This window comes from Peromyscus maniculatus, chromosome 5, assembly GCF_049852395.1.
Source record: "Peromyscus maniculatus bairdii isolate BWxNUB_F1_BW_parent chromosome 5, HU_Pman_BW_mat_3.1, whole genome shotgun sequence".
Lineage (NCBI taxonomy): Eukaryota > Metazoa > Chordata > Mammalia > Rodentia > Cricetidae > Peromyscus > Peromyscus maniculatus.
This window is the reverse complement of record NC_134856.1, coordinates 119354477-119374612: the sequence shown is the minus strand read 5'-3', so window position 1 is coordinate 119374612 and position 20136 is coordinate 119354477. Positions and strand designations below refer to the sequence as shown.

General features: G+C 41.1%; 2 long non-coding RNA genes across 2 annotated transcripts in view; both read left to right on the top strand.

Annotated features, from left to right (window-relative positions):
• The window catches only part of LOC143273471 (uncharacterized), a 28319-nt gene extending 23388 nt beyond the window's left edge, over nt 1-4931 (top strand). Inside the window, exon 3 of the long non-coding RNA XR_013051585.1 lies at nt 1673-4931. This is a non-coding gene — a long non-coding RNA (uncharacterized LOC143273471). The remainder of the gene's footprint in view (nt 1-1672) is intronic.
• Nucleotides 4932-5237: 306 nt separating this feature from the next.
• On the top strand, nt 5238-12665 carry LOC143273470 (uncharacterized). The gene is made up of 3 exons (XR_013051584.1): nt 5238-5507; nt 5870-5966; nt 12074-12665. It is a non-coding gene; the product is annotated as an uncharacterized LOC143273470 (long non-coding RNA).
• The last annotated feature ends 7471 nt before the right edge of the window (nt 12666-20136 follow it).

The window sequence follows — 20136 nt, the reverse complement described above, 5'->3', positions numbered from 1 at the left end:
CGGTGGAATATCTCATTTAAAAAAATTGGCTAATGAAAATTTCAATTTCAGAATGTCTGTTTAGCTATTTGCTATATGTTTTCTATCTCTTCATTGATATTTTCTGTTTGTTTAACATCATTTTCATTTTTATTTTCTCAAGATAGTGTTTCTCTTTGTAGCTTTTGCTGTCTTGGAACTTGTGGTGGTGTAGATCAGGCTGGCCTTGAACTTACAGAGATCAGCCTGCCTCTGCCTCCCAAGTGCTGGATTAAAGGTGTACACCACCACCTGGCTCATTATTATGTTTTTATTTAGTTCTTAAATATAATTTTTCACAAAAACATTTTTTTTCTTTGTGAGAAGGTCTCATGTAACCATGTCAGGCCTGGAACTGACTGTGTAGACCAGGCTGGCTTTGAACTCACAGAAATCCACTTGCCTCTGCCTCTGGGTACTGGAATTAAAGGCATGCACTACCATGCCCAGCCTCCCCAAATGTTTTTTAAATATTGACACTTTATTGCATAAATATTATACAATTAATTGTATACAGTTAGAATAGAAATTCTGAAGCTGTGGAGCTTTGTGTTGGATTTTATACTTTGACGATTGAATACATTTTTGTGCACTTACCTACCACAAAAGATGGAAAAGTTAGGACAGAATTAGAACTAGAAAAACAGTCTTTCCTCCCTTGAGTTACTTCCTGATGTGTTTTTGGTCACAATGCGTTATCTAAACCCAAAGATCATTTTCCTTCCCTTTATACTTAAAAAAATTAATCATAGGAAATTCTAAAGAATCTCGGTCCTGTTAGTAAGAAAACAGTAAGAACTGAAAAGAATGTGAACTCTAACAAGCTACAGAAGAAGTCTACAGCAGCTTGGTGGGACATTGGACCCTTTGTTTCCAGAGTGGTTAGGGTCAAAGCCTTGGTCCTCTTGGCGCCACCAGCCTGCTGTCCCCATCCACCCTGTTGGACCTGGCAGCCTTAACAGCCTAGGCTCAGCCACCTGTCTCACATGGTCCAAGAATTAGTGAAAAACGAGAATGATTTACTTAATGTGGTCACATTTGGGAAATGCCCAAGTCCATTTTCTGGGCCCTGACATAAGGTTTATTTAGGTTTAAGTAGAGGGCAAGAGGTGTACATAGGTAAGCAATCCTGGTCAAGGTAGAGTCCTGCCTATCACTGTCTCCGCTCCAGTCTCTCCTGCAAGGTGGACTGAGAACTTATCAGAACAGTGTGAAATCTCTCCAAGGAGACAAGTTCTCCCTGGATGGCCCAAGGCTTCAAAGGCTTCAACCTTTTCCTTTCCCAGCATGAGACTCCTGAGAGAATCCCAATTCATTAGATTTGTTGTCTCAACAGTCTGATAGCCAAAGGGAGAGGCCTGTTCCTCTGTTTAGAATATCTTTGCTCCTGCCTAGGATAGTTCATCTTTCAGGGTATAAAGCTCATTTTTGTGCTATTGTTTACCCTAATGCTAAACTACTCTCACAGAGTACCCAGACCAAATCTTAATTAACATAAAAAAGTTTCCACCTTCCCTGGACCCTTTCCTTCCTCTACAGCACTACTTGCAGGGCTGAAGTCTAAAATGGTGCTCTATCCCATATTGGTGACCTGGGTAAGTACACTGAGGTGTGGCCCAGTGACTCACTCTGTAACTCACTCCACTCTCTCCAGGAACTGAGCCACGTCCACACGCACAGGAGCCCCAATGCCAGATGTCAAAAGTCAATGTTTTCTTAGGAGAGGAAACATGTCGTGGAATGACGAACACCTACAAGCGATCCGAATCCATTCTGCAGTCGCTCCTCTTCTCTGCAGCTTGTGGTGGGGTTACTCACTAGACACACAGGGTCTGCGTGAGAAAATAACCGAAGCTGCCAGCACCAAGGCTTTGCATCCCGTGACATCTGCAACACTGGCCTTGGAAGCACAGCAGTTAATAACTTCCTGTCTGAGCAGAGCTTTTGAACCTCACTAGGATTGTAGTTGGGAGGGTTCCACTCAGGTGTGTTCTTCTGAAAGTAGGGAGCAGCTGGCCTATGTGTAAAGGTACCAAACCCGGGAACTGTATGGCATTGATGGTCCTGGAAATGCTTTAAACAAGGACCATAAGCCCCACCCACCCTAACCTTTATTTATTTTTTTTTTTAAAAAAAAAAAAAAGGGCAAAAGTGACCCTGTCCTCTCCTTGTAGGTGAGTACAAGATGGCTCACCCACTTGCCTCTTACTGGCCATAAACCACACCAGGTTGAGAGAAAATAGCAAAAGTGCCTGATTGGCTGACAGCTGCATGATGCTGAAGGGCCCGAGTATACTGGGTCCTCTCAAGTTGGTTTGCTTGGATGAGAAGAAACATGTCTACCCGATGTCCACAGCATTATCCTTGACAAGGCAATTTATAGCTGTTACCAAACCAGATTTTTGGCTCTAGAGAAGACCAGTCCATAGAAGTCACTTTCTAAAGACTATCTTTTTTGCACTGAGGACTATTGAGGTGTGACAGAAATAAAAGTTAATATTTCAAGTACACAGCATGGTGTTGACATGTCCATCATCTGATACAGTCACATTTAGAGGGGAAATAATAAGAATATTTTAGATATAAGCTTAGTAAGTCTTAAATATACAACACGTTATTTTTAACTATAATCACTCACAGAACTTTCAATTCTCAGAAGTTACTCAGCGTTAAAGTGTATACCCTTTCACCAACTTTCCTGTTTTATCCACTGTCAGTTCTTGGTAACTTCCCTGTTTCTCCAATTTTAATTCTATGTTAGATTTCCTATAAAGGTGACAACAGTAACTATGGGTCACAAATTGCAGAATTTCCTTTTTTTATGTCTGAGTAATATTCCACTATGAAAACTGCCCTCTTTGACCAATTTCCATAATTCTTTCAAGAGTAAACTGTTTCATGGCATCATGGAATTTGCAGACAAATAAATGGAACTAGAAAAAAATCATCCTGAGTGAGGTAACCCAGACACAGAAAGACAAATATGGTATATACTCATTCATAAATGGATATTAGCTGCAAAGTAAAGGATAACCAGGCTACAATCCACAGCCCCAGAGAAGCTAGGTAATTTCCCTGGGAAGGAGAAATAGAGAAAATTGTTTCTTAATGTAGTGAAGGCTTATGATGATGATGATAATGATGATGATGATGGTGATCTAATTGTGTGCAATAGAAGAGTTTCAGAGATTGTATAAAATATTTTTAGACATTTGCTAGCCTGTTCATTAAATCAACATGGAGTATTCAGTACTACATTCAAAGAATACAAGGGCCAATGAGAGATCATCCCTGCCTCCTGAAAACGTATAATGCAAGGAATTTTCAATTTCAATTGAGAGACTAAAAGATAAACTCTTTTGAGAAGAAAACCATAAACTGAGGTCACATGAAATTCAGTTATTTTCACACAATTCTACAAGAAGCACCTCTCCACTACATGTCAAATTTCACTCAGATGAGTGGTTATGTGCCTGTAACCCCAAGACTCTGAAGTAAGAACAGAATTATGAGTTTGTTGTAGGATAATCTTTTTGTACATTGTGAAGATATGTCTCTGCTAAGGCACTTTATTATTGCTTTAATAAAGAGATGAATGACCAATAGCTAGGTAGGAGAGGACAGGTGGGGTCTCCATGAAGCAAGTTGGACGTACTGTATGGAGGAGAGTTAATGAGCCACGTGGCAGAACATAGATTAATGTAAAAAGGTTAATTTAAGTTATAAGAGCTAGCTGGGAGCAAACCTAAGCTAAGATCAAGCTTTCATAATTCATAAGAAGTCTCAGTGTCATTATTTGGGTGCTGGCAGTCAAAAGAAAGTCCTACTACATGAGTTCAAGGCCAGCCTAGGCTACAGAACAAATTATCAGCCTGAGCTACAAAATAACACCTTGTCTTAGCAAAGGGGGAAATGATGAACTAAGTGGAGCTCTTGCCTAGCATCCACAGTGCGCTGGGTTTGATTCCCAGCACTGCCAAAAATGTGTTCTAAAAATGAAACATCAAACTTCCTTCTCTTGATGTTTAAATAAATAGCAAAGAAGCATCTCGAAACTTCATTTCTGGTCAGCATAACAGATAATGTGATTTTTATATATATAAATTAATTCCAGACACTTTAAAGAGGGTATATAACTTATATTTTATATGAAAAAATAGATCTGTGTGCTGGAGAGATGGATCCATGGTTAAGAGCACTTGCCATTCTTCCAGAGCTCAAAAGTTCAGTTCCCATGACCCATATAGGTGATTCACAGCCAACTGTAGCTGCAGTAGCTGCAGTTTCAGTGTATCTGATGCCCTCTTCTGGTCTCTACAAGCACCTGCACCCATGTGCACATACCCATACATAAAACACATGCATACACAGAATAAGTAAGTCATTAAAAATAATATAGACATAGGGAGTAGTGAATTTTTAGTGTTTCTTTCTTACATATTCTTTGTAGAATACTTAGACTATGTGAACTAAAAAGAAGAAAATAAAATTGCTCATAATTCTGTTACTAAGGCATACTCACTGTTGTTTTAGGGTTTAAATTCCAATGTTGTGTCTATAATAGCAGCAAACTTTTGTAGTGCACATGACAATAGCTGCCACCTCAGCATGTAACTAACCCTATTACATCCAGCATCCCTATTGCATCCAGCATCTTATTGCATCCAGCATCTTGTCTGAGAAATGGGCTTAGCTTATTTGTGTGTTTACTACCAGTTATGTTATAAGTAATAAATTGTGTGACTTTTTTTCAGCCATCTATTCTACTAAGGTATCATTTTAAGTCATGATATAGAATTTTAACTGATTTGATTAAATAGATGCGCTTAGTCAAAATATGTATTTTTTTAACCCATTGCTATTATACTAAATGTCAGTGGTTAAGTATGTGTTGTTGTGATAGCACATTTAAAAAGACAAGATCTTGTCTCCAAGATTATTTTCTTTTTTTTCTTTTTTTTTGGTTTTTCGAGACAGGGTTTCTCTGTGTAGCTTTGCGCCTTTCCTGGATCTTGCCCTGTAGCCCAGGCTGGCCTTGAACTCACAGAGATCCGCCTGTCTCTGCCTCCCGAGTGCTGGGATTAAAGGCGTGCGCCACCACCGCCCAGCAATTATTTTCTTAAAGCAAATTCTTAGAGGCAGTTCTGAATAGAAGGACTTTTTGAATAGAAGGCAGTTTGTGTGTGTGTGTGTGTGTGTGTGTGTGTGTGTGTGTGTGTGTGTGCATGTTTGTGTATGTACACATGTATATGCATGCTGGATAGAAGTTGATACTTGATGTTTTCCTTAACTACTCTCTATCTTGCTTTTGGGGATAGGTTCTCTCTCTTTACCTGGAGCTTGCAGATTCCATGGGACTGCCCAAAGTGCTCTGGAGATCCTCCTGTCTTTACCTCCCCAGAACTGGGATTACAGATACATGTCACCATACCTGGTTTTTTTTTTCTGATGGGTACTGGAGATTGAATTTGAGCCATCATGCTGTCATGGTAAGCACTTGGCTGACTTATCTCTCCAGCCCTGACTTGGACAGATTTTTGTTTTGTTTTTTTGTTTTTTAAGCTTTTAATAGACATTGCCAAGTCAATTATTCCTTTTGCATTTAATGTTTATATTCATAAATAACTTAATGATCATCTGATATTCTTCCACAGTATGAACAGTTTTGTTATGACATGGTATAGTGGTTTGAAAGAAAATGGCCCCCATAGAGAGTGGCACTATTAGGAGGTATGGCTTTATTGGAGTAGGTATGATCTTGTGGGAAGTATGTCACTGTGGGGGGTGGGTTTTAACGACTCCTTTACTCAAGCTGCACCCGGTGACACAGTTCACTTCCTGTTGCCTGCAGATCAAGATGTAGAACTCTCAGCTCCTTCTCCAGCACCATGTCTGTCTGCATGCCACCATGCTCCACCATGATGATAATGAACTAGACCTCTGAAAATGTAAGCCACCCCAATTAAATGTTTTCCTTTATAAGAGTTGCCAGGATCATGGTGTCTCTTCACCGCAATAGAAACCCTAACTAAGACAGAAGTTGGCACCAGGGATTGGGGTATTGCTGTGATAGGCCTGACCATGTTTTTGTATGAGGAATTTGGACTTTGGTACTTTGGGTTAGGAAAGCAGTAGAATGCTTTAAGCACTGCTTAATGGGCCATACTAGTAGGAACATGGAAGACAGTGGTGCTGAGAATGATTTGAACTGTAGAGGCCTGGCTCAATAGGTATTAGATGGAAATAATTTTAGTATGTTGCCTAGAGATCTTTCTTGTGATATTTTGGTAAAGAATGACTCCTTTTTGCCTTTGTTCAAAGAGTCTGTCTGAGGCTAAAGTGGAGAGATTTGGATTAATTCCATTGGCAGAGGAAATCTCAAAAAGCCTACTTTTGACTCTGTCATGTGGTTACTAGTGTTAACTCTAATGAAGCTCTATAATGAAAAGGAGCAAGCTGAGCAAAGAAAAATGAAAAATGTACAATTTGAGGAGAAAAGGAGCACCAGGAAGTCGAACAGAGCTAAGTCCTGTGTTCAAGGAGGACTTAATAAACAGATTAAGAAATGAAATAATGGGAGTGGCGACCTCAGGGCATTCCAGCCAGCTAAGTTTACAACTTGTGAAAAAGAATCAAAGAAAAGCTTAGAGTTGGGTGTGGTGGTGCACACCTTTAATCCCAGCACTCCAGAGGCAGAGGCAGGTAGGTTTCTGGGTTTGAGGCCAGCCCTGTCTACAGATCTAGTTTCAGGACAGCCAAGCTTAGGCAGTAAAGGAAACCATTGAAAATAGAAAGCTGGTGAAGATGTAATTCTACAAGGAGGCCATGTTCCAGCCCCAGCAAGCAGCAGAAAGAACTTGGCAGCTTTGGCTACATGGCATTGGCTTTAGAGTCAAGGATAGAAAAAAGGGGTTATGGAATCTTCTACCTCAACTAAGGAAAATGGCTGAGGCCAGGCATGTGTCGGGGTGTCCCTGAATGGAGGCTGAGAGAGGCCATTGCATGAAGCTGTGAAGCTGAAACCTAGATTGCCTTGGAGACCCCAGGATGTTGGAGATGTCAGAGTTGTGGGATACCTGCCAAGGAAAACTGCTAACAGGGAGTAGAACCAGCTTAAGAGAAAGAATTGTGTTGTAGTCAACAAAGCTGAATGGAGTTGGAGATGTGGAGAGGGTTTTGACATCAGAAATGGAGATGTGGAGATTTGGAGTTTGCCCAGCTGGTTTTTGGTCTTGCTTTGTTCCAATATTTCCTCACTATGCTTCTTTCCCTACATTTGGGAATGGTAATATAGATCCTATGCCATTATCTGTTGGAAGTATGTGATCTGCTTTTTGATTTTGATTTTACAGGGGATTAACAGTTAAGAGATTGCATGAATCTCAGAAGAGACTTTGAACTTTAGACTTCTTTATAAGTTTGAGACTGATATAGACTATGGGGACTTTTGAAGTTGGAATGAATATATTTTTACATTATGATATGGCTACAAGCCTATGGAGTCCAGGGAATGGAATGTGGTGATATGAAAGAAAATGGCCCCCTTAGCGAGTGGCCCTATTAGGGGTTATGGCTTTGTTGGAGTTGGTGTGGCTTTGTTGGAGGAAGTGTGTCACTGTGGGGGTGAGACAGGCTTTCTCTGTGTAGTTTTGGTGCCTGTCCTGGATCTCGCTCTGTAGACCAGGCTGGCCTTGAACTCACAGAGATCTGCCTGGCTCTGCCTCCTGAGGTACTGGGATGAGAGGCATGCGCCACCACCGCCCAGCTTCATATGCTTCCTTCTGTAAGGTGCTGTCTCACTACAGGCCCCCAAATAACAGGGCCAACCAAGCATGGACCGAAACCTCCCAAACTGTGAGCCAAAATAAACCTTCCATTTTGAAAGTCTATTGTCTTAGGCATCTGGTATACCCTGGAAACTAACACACTCCGCTTGGCCTTCCCTTTCAGTGGCTTCAGATTCTGAGCTCCCAAATTTGCCATGAGCCTGCCAAAATCATGTGGCATTTTATTGGGCTCATGGTAACAGAGGGGAAGGTGGTGCAGTTGTTTTTCTTTCCACTCAAAAAAAATGAACTCTATAAGGTTTTATGAGTCTGAATGTGTAATGAAGGTTTTAATGGGTTAGAATCCACACTGCATTTCCCCCACATCCCCTTCCTATCATCATAATATCCAACTCCTGAGATACATGATTGAGGAATTATCAAGAGAGTTGATTAGAAGGGGAGGTTGGTCTAGCATGCTAGTGTGCAAGGAAGGCCAGTCTAGCCTGCCAGCATGCAGGAGAGGCTGGTCTAGCCTGCCAGCATGCAGGAGAGGCTGATCTAGCCTGCCAGTGTGCAGAGATCTGAACATCTCTTCAGATCTTATCCCTTCATGTGCTGGGGATCTCTTGAGGCATTCTGTATTTACCACCAACTCTGGAGCAGCTCTTAGAAAGTTCTGGAGGTTATCAATATTGACAGCCAAGATATCACTTATATCTTTTGTAGACTATAAACAATTTAAAATGAACTATTGGTCTCTCTTATCAGTTCTTCTGAAAAGAGTTAACTAGAAAGTGCCTGGTAATAATGCTGCTTCTTATTTGCAGGCTCAAGCTCTGCTAATTCGATCTTTATCAGTTACCTGCACTCCTGGGCTCCTTGGCACTTTTAAATATGCAGTCATGCATCCTGTGCTGGGTTAGAAGGTGGGGAGGAAGGTGTGGAGTTATTTGGTCTAATGTGGTTGCCGTTAGAGTCTTATTGTGTCCCATATCATCTTACTCAGCGTCACTCAAACCAGGCTTCCTGAATCAATGTATATATAAAACAAAGCACTGAGAGTCAGTCGAGAATATTTCCTTATGGGATTATAAGGCTAAACATTATATGCCTCCAACACATGGCATGCAGTAACATTTGATAATAAGCTTGTAGCTTAATAATGAACTTTTTGTCTTGGAAATAAAATCATGAATTTAACTTACAGGGGGCACTTTTTCCAGCTTCTGTAGGTTTAGTTAAGCCCAAGGGAATAGAAACCATGGTATTCTATTTTATCATCTATTTTATTACCATGTATGTGTTATATGTAACTGAGTCATAAATATCGATGCTACTGTTCAAGCCGGATTTCCACTGCTCTTTTGCTATGGTTTTTATTGCCCCAACCTTTTGACTTGTTGGAATACACCTACAATTTTATGATGAAAACGACCATCACAACAATCTGGACAATTGCTCCAGAACTGAGTATTCTCAGGAGACAATGAGAGAGACAAAGGGATTTTCTTAACTGTGGAGATCAGAAAACCAGGTCCATTCATGGAGTAAGTCAACATCTGAGGCTCACAAATGGAGCCGGCCACACAAGAAGGGGGTATTGGAGACACAGACAGAAGACCACATAGAGGAGGCTGCCCCTGTGAGGGAACTGAGGCTCCTCATGCCCTGTGAGTGACTGAGTGAGCCTGGGAGTGGTAAGAGAAAGAACGAAGCAGAAGGAGGGGGCTAGGGACTCAGGTGTTGTTCAGCAGACAGTGAGAAGGCTTGATCAATTTTGGGCAAGGCTAGGATGAGTAACATTAGAATTTTAATTCAGAATTGGAAATGGACCAAGCTAAATGGTGGGAGATGGGTGAGGAGGAGAAGAAGCATGTCGTCCACAAATCCGGCAAGGGAGACTGAGGCCCAGCTGGAGTAGTGGGAAGAGGAGTAGAAGGAAGCGAAGATCTCCCAGAACTGCTGAGGAGGATGCTTGGATGGACCCAGCGCTGAGTGGCCAAGCCGCTGAGTTAATGACTCCAAGCCTGGCAGCCTGGTTTCGAGCCTCCTCCTGCTTCCCCTCTTCCTCTCTCTTTCCATCTCCCATCAAACCAGGGCCTACAGCAGCTAAGCTCAGCTTGACCCCTGAGCTCCACCCAGCTTCCATGACACTCTTTCAGAGTGGCCTCCAATCTAGAAACTTGAGGATCTGGTTAGCCCCACCCCACCCTCCCACTCCTTCAACCCTCCTGCCCCAGGCCACACTATACCACCAGATGTTGCCCGAATCCGACTCCTCTCTATCAAGTGTGTGCTGCTCTTGTGGCTTCACGCGTAGTTTGGCTTTGCAAGCCTTACTTTTCTCTTTAAGTGCTTATTAGCTCTGAACAGTGCAAAGAGCCCATGGAGCTAGTGTAACTGGAGTTTTAGGGTAAAAGCTGGGGTGCCAGCAGCCCCAAGACGCAAGGCTCAACTGCCTGCCCCAGTCTGTCATTTTAAGATGAATATAGGTGAAAAGCAGGGAGAGGACATTTCATCAATGCCGCCACTCGGGGAGTCACAAATGGATCCAGTAACTTCTAGGTCCACTTTCAAGGACTGACGTAAGGCTTTGGTTTAATAGCAGAAGAGCTGGGCCAAGGAGCAAGAGGTATGCAAAAATTAAGCTGTGCTGGTGAAGGTGTGGTTGGGTTGATCATGGTCCCAGCTCTGGTTCTTTTTTTTTCTTTTCCGTTTTCATTTTACATACCAACCACAGTTCCCCCTCCTTCCCCTCTTCCCGCTCACCTCCCACCTTCCCCCACCCACCCTCATCCACTCCTCAGAGAGGGTAAGACCTCCCATGGAGAGTCAACAAAGTCTGGCATAGTAAGTTGAGGCAAGACCAAGCTGCTCCCCACCCTCCGGCCCCTAGCAAGGTATCCCTCCATAGAGAATGGGCTCCAAAAAGCCAGTTCATGCACTAGGGATTCCCAGTAGACACATACAGGCCTTACTGCAGCCATCGCTTCAAAAGGATCAATCCATGTCCTGCAGGGTGCTCACTTCACCTCACACTTGTAGATAACTGCCCTCATCTGGGGGAGCCCTTGTCCTGCCACGGGTTGCTTTTGCTTTTATCTATCTCTGTGCCTTCAGCCTTGAAGGGAGCATGAGGGAATTAAGCCCAGGGCTTCCTGATACCAGCTTGGCAAGCATACTACTAACTGAGCTGCATTCTCAGCCCTGTGTGTTTGTTTATTTGTTCCTGAGACAAGCTGTCACCGGGTAGCCATGGCTGGCTTTGAATTTACCCAAGTGCTAGGATCACAGGCATGAGCCACCGTGCCTGGCAAGTTGAAAAATATTTTGATGAAGAGCAAAGGACTTTTAAAGAAGTCACCCCACTTTTGTAGGGGAATGATTATGTGTTTTGTTGAAAAGCAAAATAATTGTAGGGATGGTTTTGGAATGTGGCCAACAATTCAAACACTAGCCAAAATATAGATGACCAAAATGAGGAGAATTTTCTAAGAACGCAGTGACTAAAACTATTCTTCCATTGTTCTGTGTGGTGGAACAGATTCCTCAAGAGCTCTACCCTGTTCTATCCAGGGCAGCCTGTGATGCCAGACTCCACTAATGTGGCCTAACCTCTTTTGAGAGATGATGTCTGATGCAGGATTGCTGAAATGAACTCTCATCTCTCATGATAACCTTCATTCTCAGGCACTTTCTCTACTCAGTTCCAGAATACAGTTTAGCCCCCAGTATCCATGGAGATTGATCCCAGGATCCTTATGGCTATTAAACCCCAAGGATTGCTCAACTCAAGTACTTTATAGGGTTGGCATAGTCTTTTTTTTTTTTTTCTGGGGCGGTTGGGGAAGAGAATTTCAAGACTGGGTTTCTCTGTGTAGCTTTGGAGCCTGTTCTGAAACTTGCTCTGTAGACCAGGCTGGCCTCAAACTTACAGAGATCCACCTGCCTCTGCCTCCTGAGTGCTGGGATTAAAGGTGTGTGCCACCACCTCCCAGCAGTTAGCATAGTCTTAACATATAACATAGACAGACTTTTCTACATACTTCATTATCTCTGATTACTTATGGTATGTAATATTATGCAAATACTATGTAAATAGTTGTTATGCCTGTACTGTTTAAGAAATAGTCACCCTGATTTTATAGGAAATGATTATCAATTATGTAGAAAAACAAAATGGTTTCCGGATTTGTGTATGGTGGGATTCAATTCATGGCAGTAGAAACATGGAGACTGTTGGGTGTCTGTGCTGTGGGTTCTAGTCTCATCTATTTTGCTTGTAGGTTCCATCATATGAAGTAAGAATTTTGATATGATTTACTTTGGATCTGACATCTAAATACTGGAGCTAATCCAGCTTTCTGCTCCTGCCTCCATGAGCATGTTAACAAGGCCTACAGGAGAAGTCGAGGTGAGGGGAACCTGTGACAAGACTTCATCAAGGGCTGCTTTGTTGTTTGGAATTGGCCTGGAGCTTTCAGGAGGCTGGAGAAATGGGCTGACCTAAACGAGAAGGGTCATTCACAGTGTCTGCTTACCCTTATTGTTGGAAGCTTAAGGAATGAGCATGAATTAAATATGAATATTTTTTGTCATTTTGTGACATTTTAATTTTATTTATTTTTACATGATTTGAATATGAAGATTTTTCTTTTATTGAAAATAGATTTTTTTCATATATTCTGATTATGGCTTCCCCTCCCTCTATGCCTCCCAGCTCCTCCCCTCCCATCTCATCTGAATCTATCCCCTTTCTCTCTCTCATTTGAAAACAAACAGGCTTCTGTGGGATAATAATAAGATAAAATATGATAAAACAAAAACAAAGCATTGCAATAGGACAAAATAAACAAATAGGAGGAAAAGACCCCAAGAAAAGGCACAAGAAAACAGATATAGATGAAGAGACCCACTGGTTCACACACTCAAGAATCCTATACAAACACAAAACTGGAAACCATAATATATATGCAAAGGACCTATAGGGTAAAAAAAGAGAAAAATAAATAAAATAAAAATAAAAAATATAAGATCCAAAAATAAAGAAGGAAAGAAGAAAGAGAAAGAAAGAAAGAAAAAAGGAAGGAAGGAAGGAAGGAAGGAAGGAAGGAAGGAAGGAAGGAAGGAAGGAAGGAAGGAAGGGAGGAAGGAAGGAAGGAAAGTCATTGAGTTTGTTTTCTTTTGACCATCTACTGCTGGTAGATGTTAAGAATAGTTTGTTTCCCTAGTGAGACTTCTATGGAGAAAACTAAAATTTCATTTGCAAGTGGTTATCAACTGGAGATAGCTGCAGGTCATGTGTCCACTTCTTTCAGCGCTAGGACCCCATCTGGTACAGACATTTGCGGGCCCTGTGCAGGCGGCCTCAGTCTCTTTGAGTTCCTATGTGCATTGGTTCTGTTCTGTTTAGAAGGCCTTATTTCCTTAGTTTTACCCTAGGTACCTGGGATATCTGGTTTTGGGTTCTGGGTCACTCAAGTAGTGTCAGGTATGGGTTCTATCTCATGGAGTGGGTCTTAAGTCAAGTCAAACATTGGTTGGTTACTCCCACCCACAAGCTTTGTACCACCATTGCACTAGCGTATCTTGTAGGCAGGACACTGTTGTAGATAGAAGGGTTTTCTAGCTGGATTGGTGTTTATGTTTCTCCTTTGGTAGCATGCACAGAATCCTCAAGTAGCAAGAATACTAGCCTGTAGAGGTGAAGGCTCTAGGTGGGCGTCAGTTCATTTTCCACGTTCAGTGGGTTGTATAGGTGTTGTCTTCAGCAACAGGGCCTTGCCTTCAGTTTGTGGACAGCAGCCTTGGCAATGGCCTGGTTTGTTAGGGGGTTCTCATGGGACCCCTTTGGCCAACAACTCAATTATGTTATCCAGTCCTGGTACTGGAAGCTTCATTTGGTGACAAGAGATGTCCAGTTGGGGCTCTGTTTTGCCCCATTATTTGGAAATTTCATTTAGGTCACCTTCCTGTATGTATGAATTTGGAAGTTTCTTCTGAATTAGGTTTACATACTGTCTCTCAAATGGCCCTTCATTGTAGCTGTCTCTCTCCAGACTCCCTCCATCCTCCCCTTCTTCCCTCACTCTTAATGCTTGATTCTCCAGTTCCAGCCCCCCAAATCCATAGCTACTTATTTTATTTCCCTTTTCTGTGGAGATCTACCTGCCCCCTCCATCTAGTCCTTTACTCTGTACCTACCCTCTGTGGTCCTATGGCTTGTAGCTTACTTTTCGTTGAAATAACAGCTAATAGCCACATATAAATGAATGCATATCATATTTGTCTGTCTAGGTTTGGGTTACCTCACTCAGGTTAATTTTTTTAAGTTTCTTCATTTACCTGCAAATTTCATTATTTCATTTTTTTGGATGCCCAAGTGACACTCCATTTATAAATGTACCACATTTTCTTTCTCCATTCATTCATTGAGTGATATCAAGATTGTTTCCAACTTCTGGCTATTATGAAGACAGCAGGAATAAACATGGTTGTACAAGTGTCCCTGTGGTAGGATGAAATGGCCTTTGGGTATATGCCCAAGAGTGGTATGGCTCAATTTTGAAGTAAATCTATTCCCAGCTTCCTGAGGAACTGCCACACTGATTTCTACAGTGACTGTGCAAGTTTGAACTCCCATGAGTAGTGGATGAGTGTTCCCTTTGCTCCACTTTCTTGCCAGCATGAGCTGTCATTTTTTTTTTTATTGACCTTAGCCATTCTGACAGGTGTAAGGTAAAAATCTCAAAGTAGTTTTGATTTGCAATTCCCTGATGACTAAGGATATTGAACATTTCTTTAAGTGTTTCTCAGCCATTTGAGTTTCCTCTTTTGAGAATTCTCTGATTAGATCTGTACCCCATTTTTTGATTGAGTTATTTGCTTTCTTGAGATCCAGTTTTTGTAGTTCTCTGTAATTGGGTATTAGCTTACTCTCAGATGTATAGTGGGTAAAAAAAAATCATTTTCCATTCTGTAGGCTGTTGTTTTATCCAAATGATGGTGTACTTTGCCATACAAAAGTTTCTCAGTTTCATGAGGTCCTATTTATTGTTGATCTTAGTGCCTGTGCTAATGGTGTTCTATTCATAAAATCTTTTCCTGTGCCAAAAAGGTCAAGGCTGTCACCCACTTTCTCTTCTATCTGGCTCAGTGTATCTGGTTGTATGCTGAGGCCTTTGATCCATTTGGAGTTTCGTGCATGATGATAAGTATGGATCTATGTGGATTCTTTTTCATGCAGCCATCCAGTTTTGTTGGCACCATTTGTTGAGGATGCTGTCTTTTTTTCCTGTGTGGATTTCTGACTTTTTTTTTAAATCAAAAATCAGGTGTCCATATGTGTTTAGATTTATGTCTGGGTCTTCAACTCACCTCCACTGATCAACATGTCTGTTTTTGTGTTGATTTCATGTGGTTTTTATTACCATAGCTCTGTACAGTTTGAGGTCAGGAATGGCGCTACCTCCATCAGGGTTATTTAGTTATCCTGGGGTTTTTATGTTTCCATATGAAGCTGAAAATTTATCTTTCAAGATCTGTGAAGAATTGTGTTATTATTTTGATGGGGGATGCATTAAATCTGTACAATGCTTTTAGTAGGGTGGCCATTTTTACTATATTAATCCTACTGATCCATGAACATGAGAAATATTTCCATCTTCTCATATCTTCTACATTTTCTTTAATGTCTTTAGTTTTTATCATACCAGTCTTTCACTTTCTTGGTTTGAGTTACCCCAAGATATTTCATATTATTTGAGGCTATTGTGGAAGATGTTGTTTTCCTGATTTCTTTCTCAGTCCATTTGTCATTTATACATAGAAAGGCTGTGACAGGGCAAGACACTGTAATATGTAATGGTTCCTCCATCTTGTATTCTTGCTGAGGCCATTATAGGTTTAACTAGAGTCTGGTCTCCTTGATGGAGAATCCCATGGAAAATTATCCAACTCTCTTCTAGGAACCAAAGTTCAGGATGTCCTAGCTAACTTATCTTAGCCTCTGTTAAAACTGCCTGTTTGTGTGGACACCCCTCCTCCAGCTAACTGCTTATCTTAGCATCTAGTAAAACTTGCTTCAAACTGCTTACTCTTCAGAGCCCACCCTGCAGCTACTGATTGACGGAGATGCCCTTACAAGGTCTCTGCCCTTAAAAACCCTATGTTCTCAGAACACTTGGGTGTGGTCCCAGCCAGCTGGAATGAAGACTTTCAATTGACTGTAAACTGTGATTGAGTGTTCCCCTTTGGTGGGTTACAAGCTACTTCACTGAAAGTATTAGCTGTAGGAGTTTCCTGGTGGGATTTTTAGAGTCATTTATATATACTATCATCTGTAAATAAAGATACTTTTTCTTAGCCGGGTGGCGGCGGCGCACGCCTTTAATCCCAGCACTCGGGAGGCAGAGGCAGGTGGATCTCTGTGAGTTCGAGGCCAGCCTGGGCTACAGAGTGAGTTTCAGGAAACACAAAGTTACACAGAGAAACCCTGTCTCGAAAAACCAAAAAGAAAAGATACTTTTTCTTCCTCCCTTTCAAGAATCCCCTTGTTCTCCTTCAGTTGTCTTATGGCTCTAACTAAGACTTCAAGTACTATAGTGAATAGGTATGGAGAGAGTGCATAACCTTATCTTGTTCCTGATTTTAGTGGACTTGCTTTCAGTTTCTCTGCATTTAAGTTGATGTTGGCTATGGGCTTGCTGTAAACTGTCTATAATTATGTTAATTATAATGTACCAGGACTTTTATAATGAAGGGGTGTTAGATTTTTGTCAAGGCCTTTTCTGCATCTAAATTGATGATCATGTGGTTTTTGTCTTTCAGTTTGTTTATATGGTGGGTTACATTTATTGACTTGTGTATATTGAACCATCCTTACATCTCTGGGTTAAAGCCAGATAGTGGTGGATGATCTTTTTCATATGTTCTTGGATTTGGATTGCAAGTATTTTATTGAGAATTTTTGCATCTATGTTCACAAGGGAAATTGGTCTGTAATTCTCTTTCTTTGTTAGGCCTTTATGTGATTTAGATATCAGGGTAACTGTGGCCTCATGAAACAAATTGGGCAATGTTCCTTCTGTTTCTATTTTCTGGAATAATTGAGGAGTATTTGCATTAACTCTTCTTTGAACGTCTGATAGAATTCTGCACTAAAACCATCTGGCCCTGAGTGTTTTTGGTTAAGAGACTTTTAATGACTGTTTAAATTGCTTATCTGATCTTTATTTCATTTTGTTAAGTTGTATATATCCAAAAAATTATCCATTTATTTTAGATCTTCCAATTTGGTAGAGTACAGGTTTTAAAGAATGTCTTTATGATTCTTTGAATTTCCTCCATGTCTGTTGTCCCCCTTTTCAGCTCTATTTTTTTTTAATTTGGATCTCTCTCTCCACCTTTTAGTTAATTTAGATAAGGGTTTGTCAATCCTATTGATTTTCTCAAAGAACCATGAATGAAAAATGAGGACATGATTGCTCCTAGGTATGGTTGAGGAGAAAGGTTTTATTGTAGAGATGAGGAAGAGTTCAGCCAGAGGCATCTGGAAGAATCCAGACTGAACATGACCAGCAGAAAAGAGACCAGGCCATGGGGGGCCAGGCAGTAAGAGAGCAAGAGAAGAGAGAGGGGGCAAGTGGACCAAGAGAGGAGCCATGGACCAAATGGTAAAGAGCAAGCCAAGAGACCAAGAGAACGTGTAGCCAGATGGCAGAGTTATACAGGGATCAGAGGTGGGGGAAAGGAAGAAAGACCCTGGGCTGGAAAGATTTAGGGTAAAGGGCAGGGTTAGAAGTGCTGGGGGCGGGGGGGGGGGGTGGGGAGGGGGAGGGGGGGAGCCAGAGGTATAGCATGAGACTTGTCCCTGGTTTCTTTGGGACCTAACAAACCAACTCTTTATGTCATTGATTCTTGGTATTGTTTTCTTGTTGTTTTTGTTTTATTGATTTGAGTCCTGAGTTTGATTATTTCTTGCCATCTACTCCTTTTGGGTATGATTTTGTCTTTTTGTTCTAGGATTTTCAGGCATGCTGTTAAGTTACTACTATGAGATCTCTCTAATTTTTTTTTTTTATGTAAGCACTTAGTGCTATGAACTTGAGTCTAAGAACAGCTTTCATTATGTCCAATAAGTTTGGGTATGTTGTGTATTCATTTTCATTGAATTCTAGAAAGTCTTTAATATCTTTCTTAATTTCTGTCTTGACCCATTTTTCATTTAGTAGAGAGTTGTTTGATTTCCATGAGTGTGCAAGCATTTTGTTTCTGTTCATGTTGGTATGCAGCTTTACCTGGGGTGGTCAGATATGATGTGGGGTGTTATTTCAAATTTCTTATATCTGTTGAGACTTGCTTTGTGTATGAGTATGTGGTCAATTTGGGAGAAAGTTCTATGAGCTGCTAAGAAGAAGGTTTTGTTGTTGTTGTTTTTATTTTGTATTTGTGTGAAATGTTCTGTGAATATCTGTTAGGTCATTTTGGTTTCTGATGGCAGTTAGCTCCAGCATTTCTCTGTTTAGTTTTTGTCTGGATGACCTATCTATTGGTGAGAGTGGGGTATTAAGTCTCCCACTATCAGTCAATTGAGAGTCAATATGTGGTTTAAGCTGTAGTCATGTTTCTTTTATGAGCTTGGGTGCCCTTTTGTTTGGTGAGTAGATGCTAATAATTGCATTGTCCAAACAGACTTATAAAGTTGACAGATGCCCCTTACCTGCTCAAACATAGAACAAAAAAATCATCTTTAGCTGACTTGGGCACACCGCACATTCCATACTTGTTTTAATATTGATATATATGTTACCTTTAAAAGTCTGTGTGTTTTCAGACCCCCCAATGATGTTTTATTATCTAAAAAGATAGTTTTGGGTTGGTTTAATACAAGTTGGGATAAAAAGTAAATTAGCGGCTGGGCAGAGGCAGAGCCAGGCAGATCTCTGTGAGTTTGAGGCCAGCCTAGTCTACAGAGCGAGATCCAGGACAGGCACCAATAACTACACAGAGAAACTTTGTCTCAAAAAAACAAAAACAAAAAAGTAAAATAGGTGCAAAACTTTTGACTCACCAAGATAGGATAGATAATAGTATATTTTCTCTGAATTTGCCAAAGACAGATAGACTGGACATTGTAAATATAATTCTTACCTGATAATTGTTCTTATTTTATGTAGTTTTACTATGTTAGAGTTAAAACCTTTCCTTTTTATTTAGACAAAAGGGGGGAAATGTTGTAGGATATTTGTACATTGTGTGAACATACATTTCTGTGATTGGTTAAATAAAGAGCTGAATGGCCAATAGCTAGGCAGGAGGTATAGGTAGGACTTCCAGGCAGAGAGAGAAGAAATAGAAGATAAGTCTAGGCACCTGACAGATGCCAGGAGACATGGAAGAAGTAGGATGGGTGGTATGTGACAGAACATAGATGAATAGAAATGTGTTAATTTAAGTTATAAGATGTAGCTAAAAGCAAGTCTAAACTAAGGCCAAGCTTTTATAATTAATAAGAAGACTCCATGTAGTTATTTGGGAGCTGACTGGTGGGACAGAAAAAGAATTGTTTCAGTGTACATTGATTTATTTTCATGTATCCAGAGCATCTCATAGATTTTGTGTAGATAGTTGCTTCTGGAATTGTCTTTTTCTTTTATCTCCACTTTTAGGATTGCTGGTAAATATAGTCCTTAATACAACCATAGTAACACATGAAGAATGACAGTGTCTTAATGTGCCTTTTGCTAGGATACCAGAATTTCTAGGTCTGGGGGAACCTATAACAAGCTAAAGCTGATTTGACAAATGGCAAATGGTTCTGGAGACTGAAAAGCACATGATGTGGGTTTTTGTGTTGTATCACCCCATGGTGGGAGAACAAGAGAAAGCAAGGGAGGGCAGCTCACTGCCATAGCAAGGCCACTGTCATGATTCATAATACAGTCCTGGGATAGTAACATCCGTTCATGGCCTAGGGCACACCCTCATGACCTAGCCACCTCTTATCCGGCCTAATGCCCCAACACTGTTGAAGTTTCCAACAGGAGGATTGGGGGCACATGGATACATTTGACAGCGAGTGCAGAGCTACCCGCAGAAGCTGCCGGAGATCATGCTGAAGTGTGCGTCCTTTCACAGAAAAGAACCGGAGCACAGAGAAACATGCTCAGTGTGCCCCAAACAGCTGCAGGCGGAGCAGGCAGGAAATACTCTTTATGACCCATGTCAACTTCAGTACACAGTGGTGTGTCTGAGCAGTCACACCAAAAAGCCCTGGAGATTAGCCTTCTAGCAGAGAAAACTGCAGGAGTGACAGAAAATAACACAAATACTTGAAATCTTTGTCTCC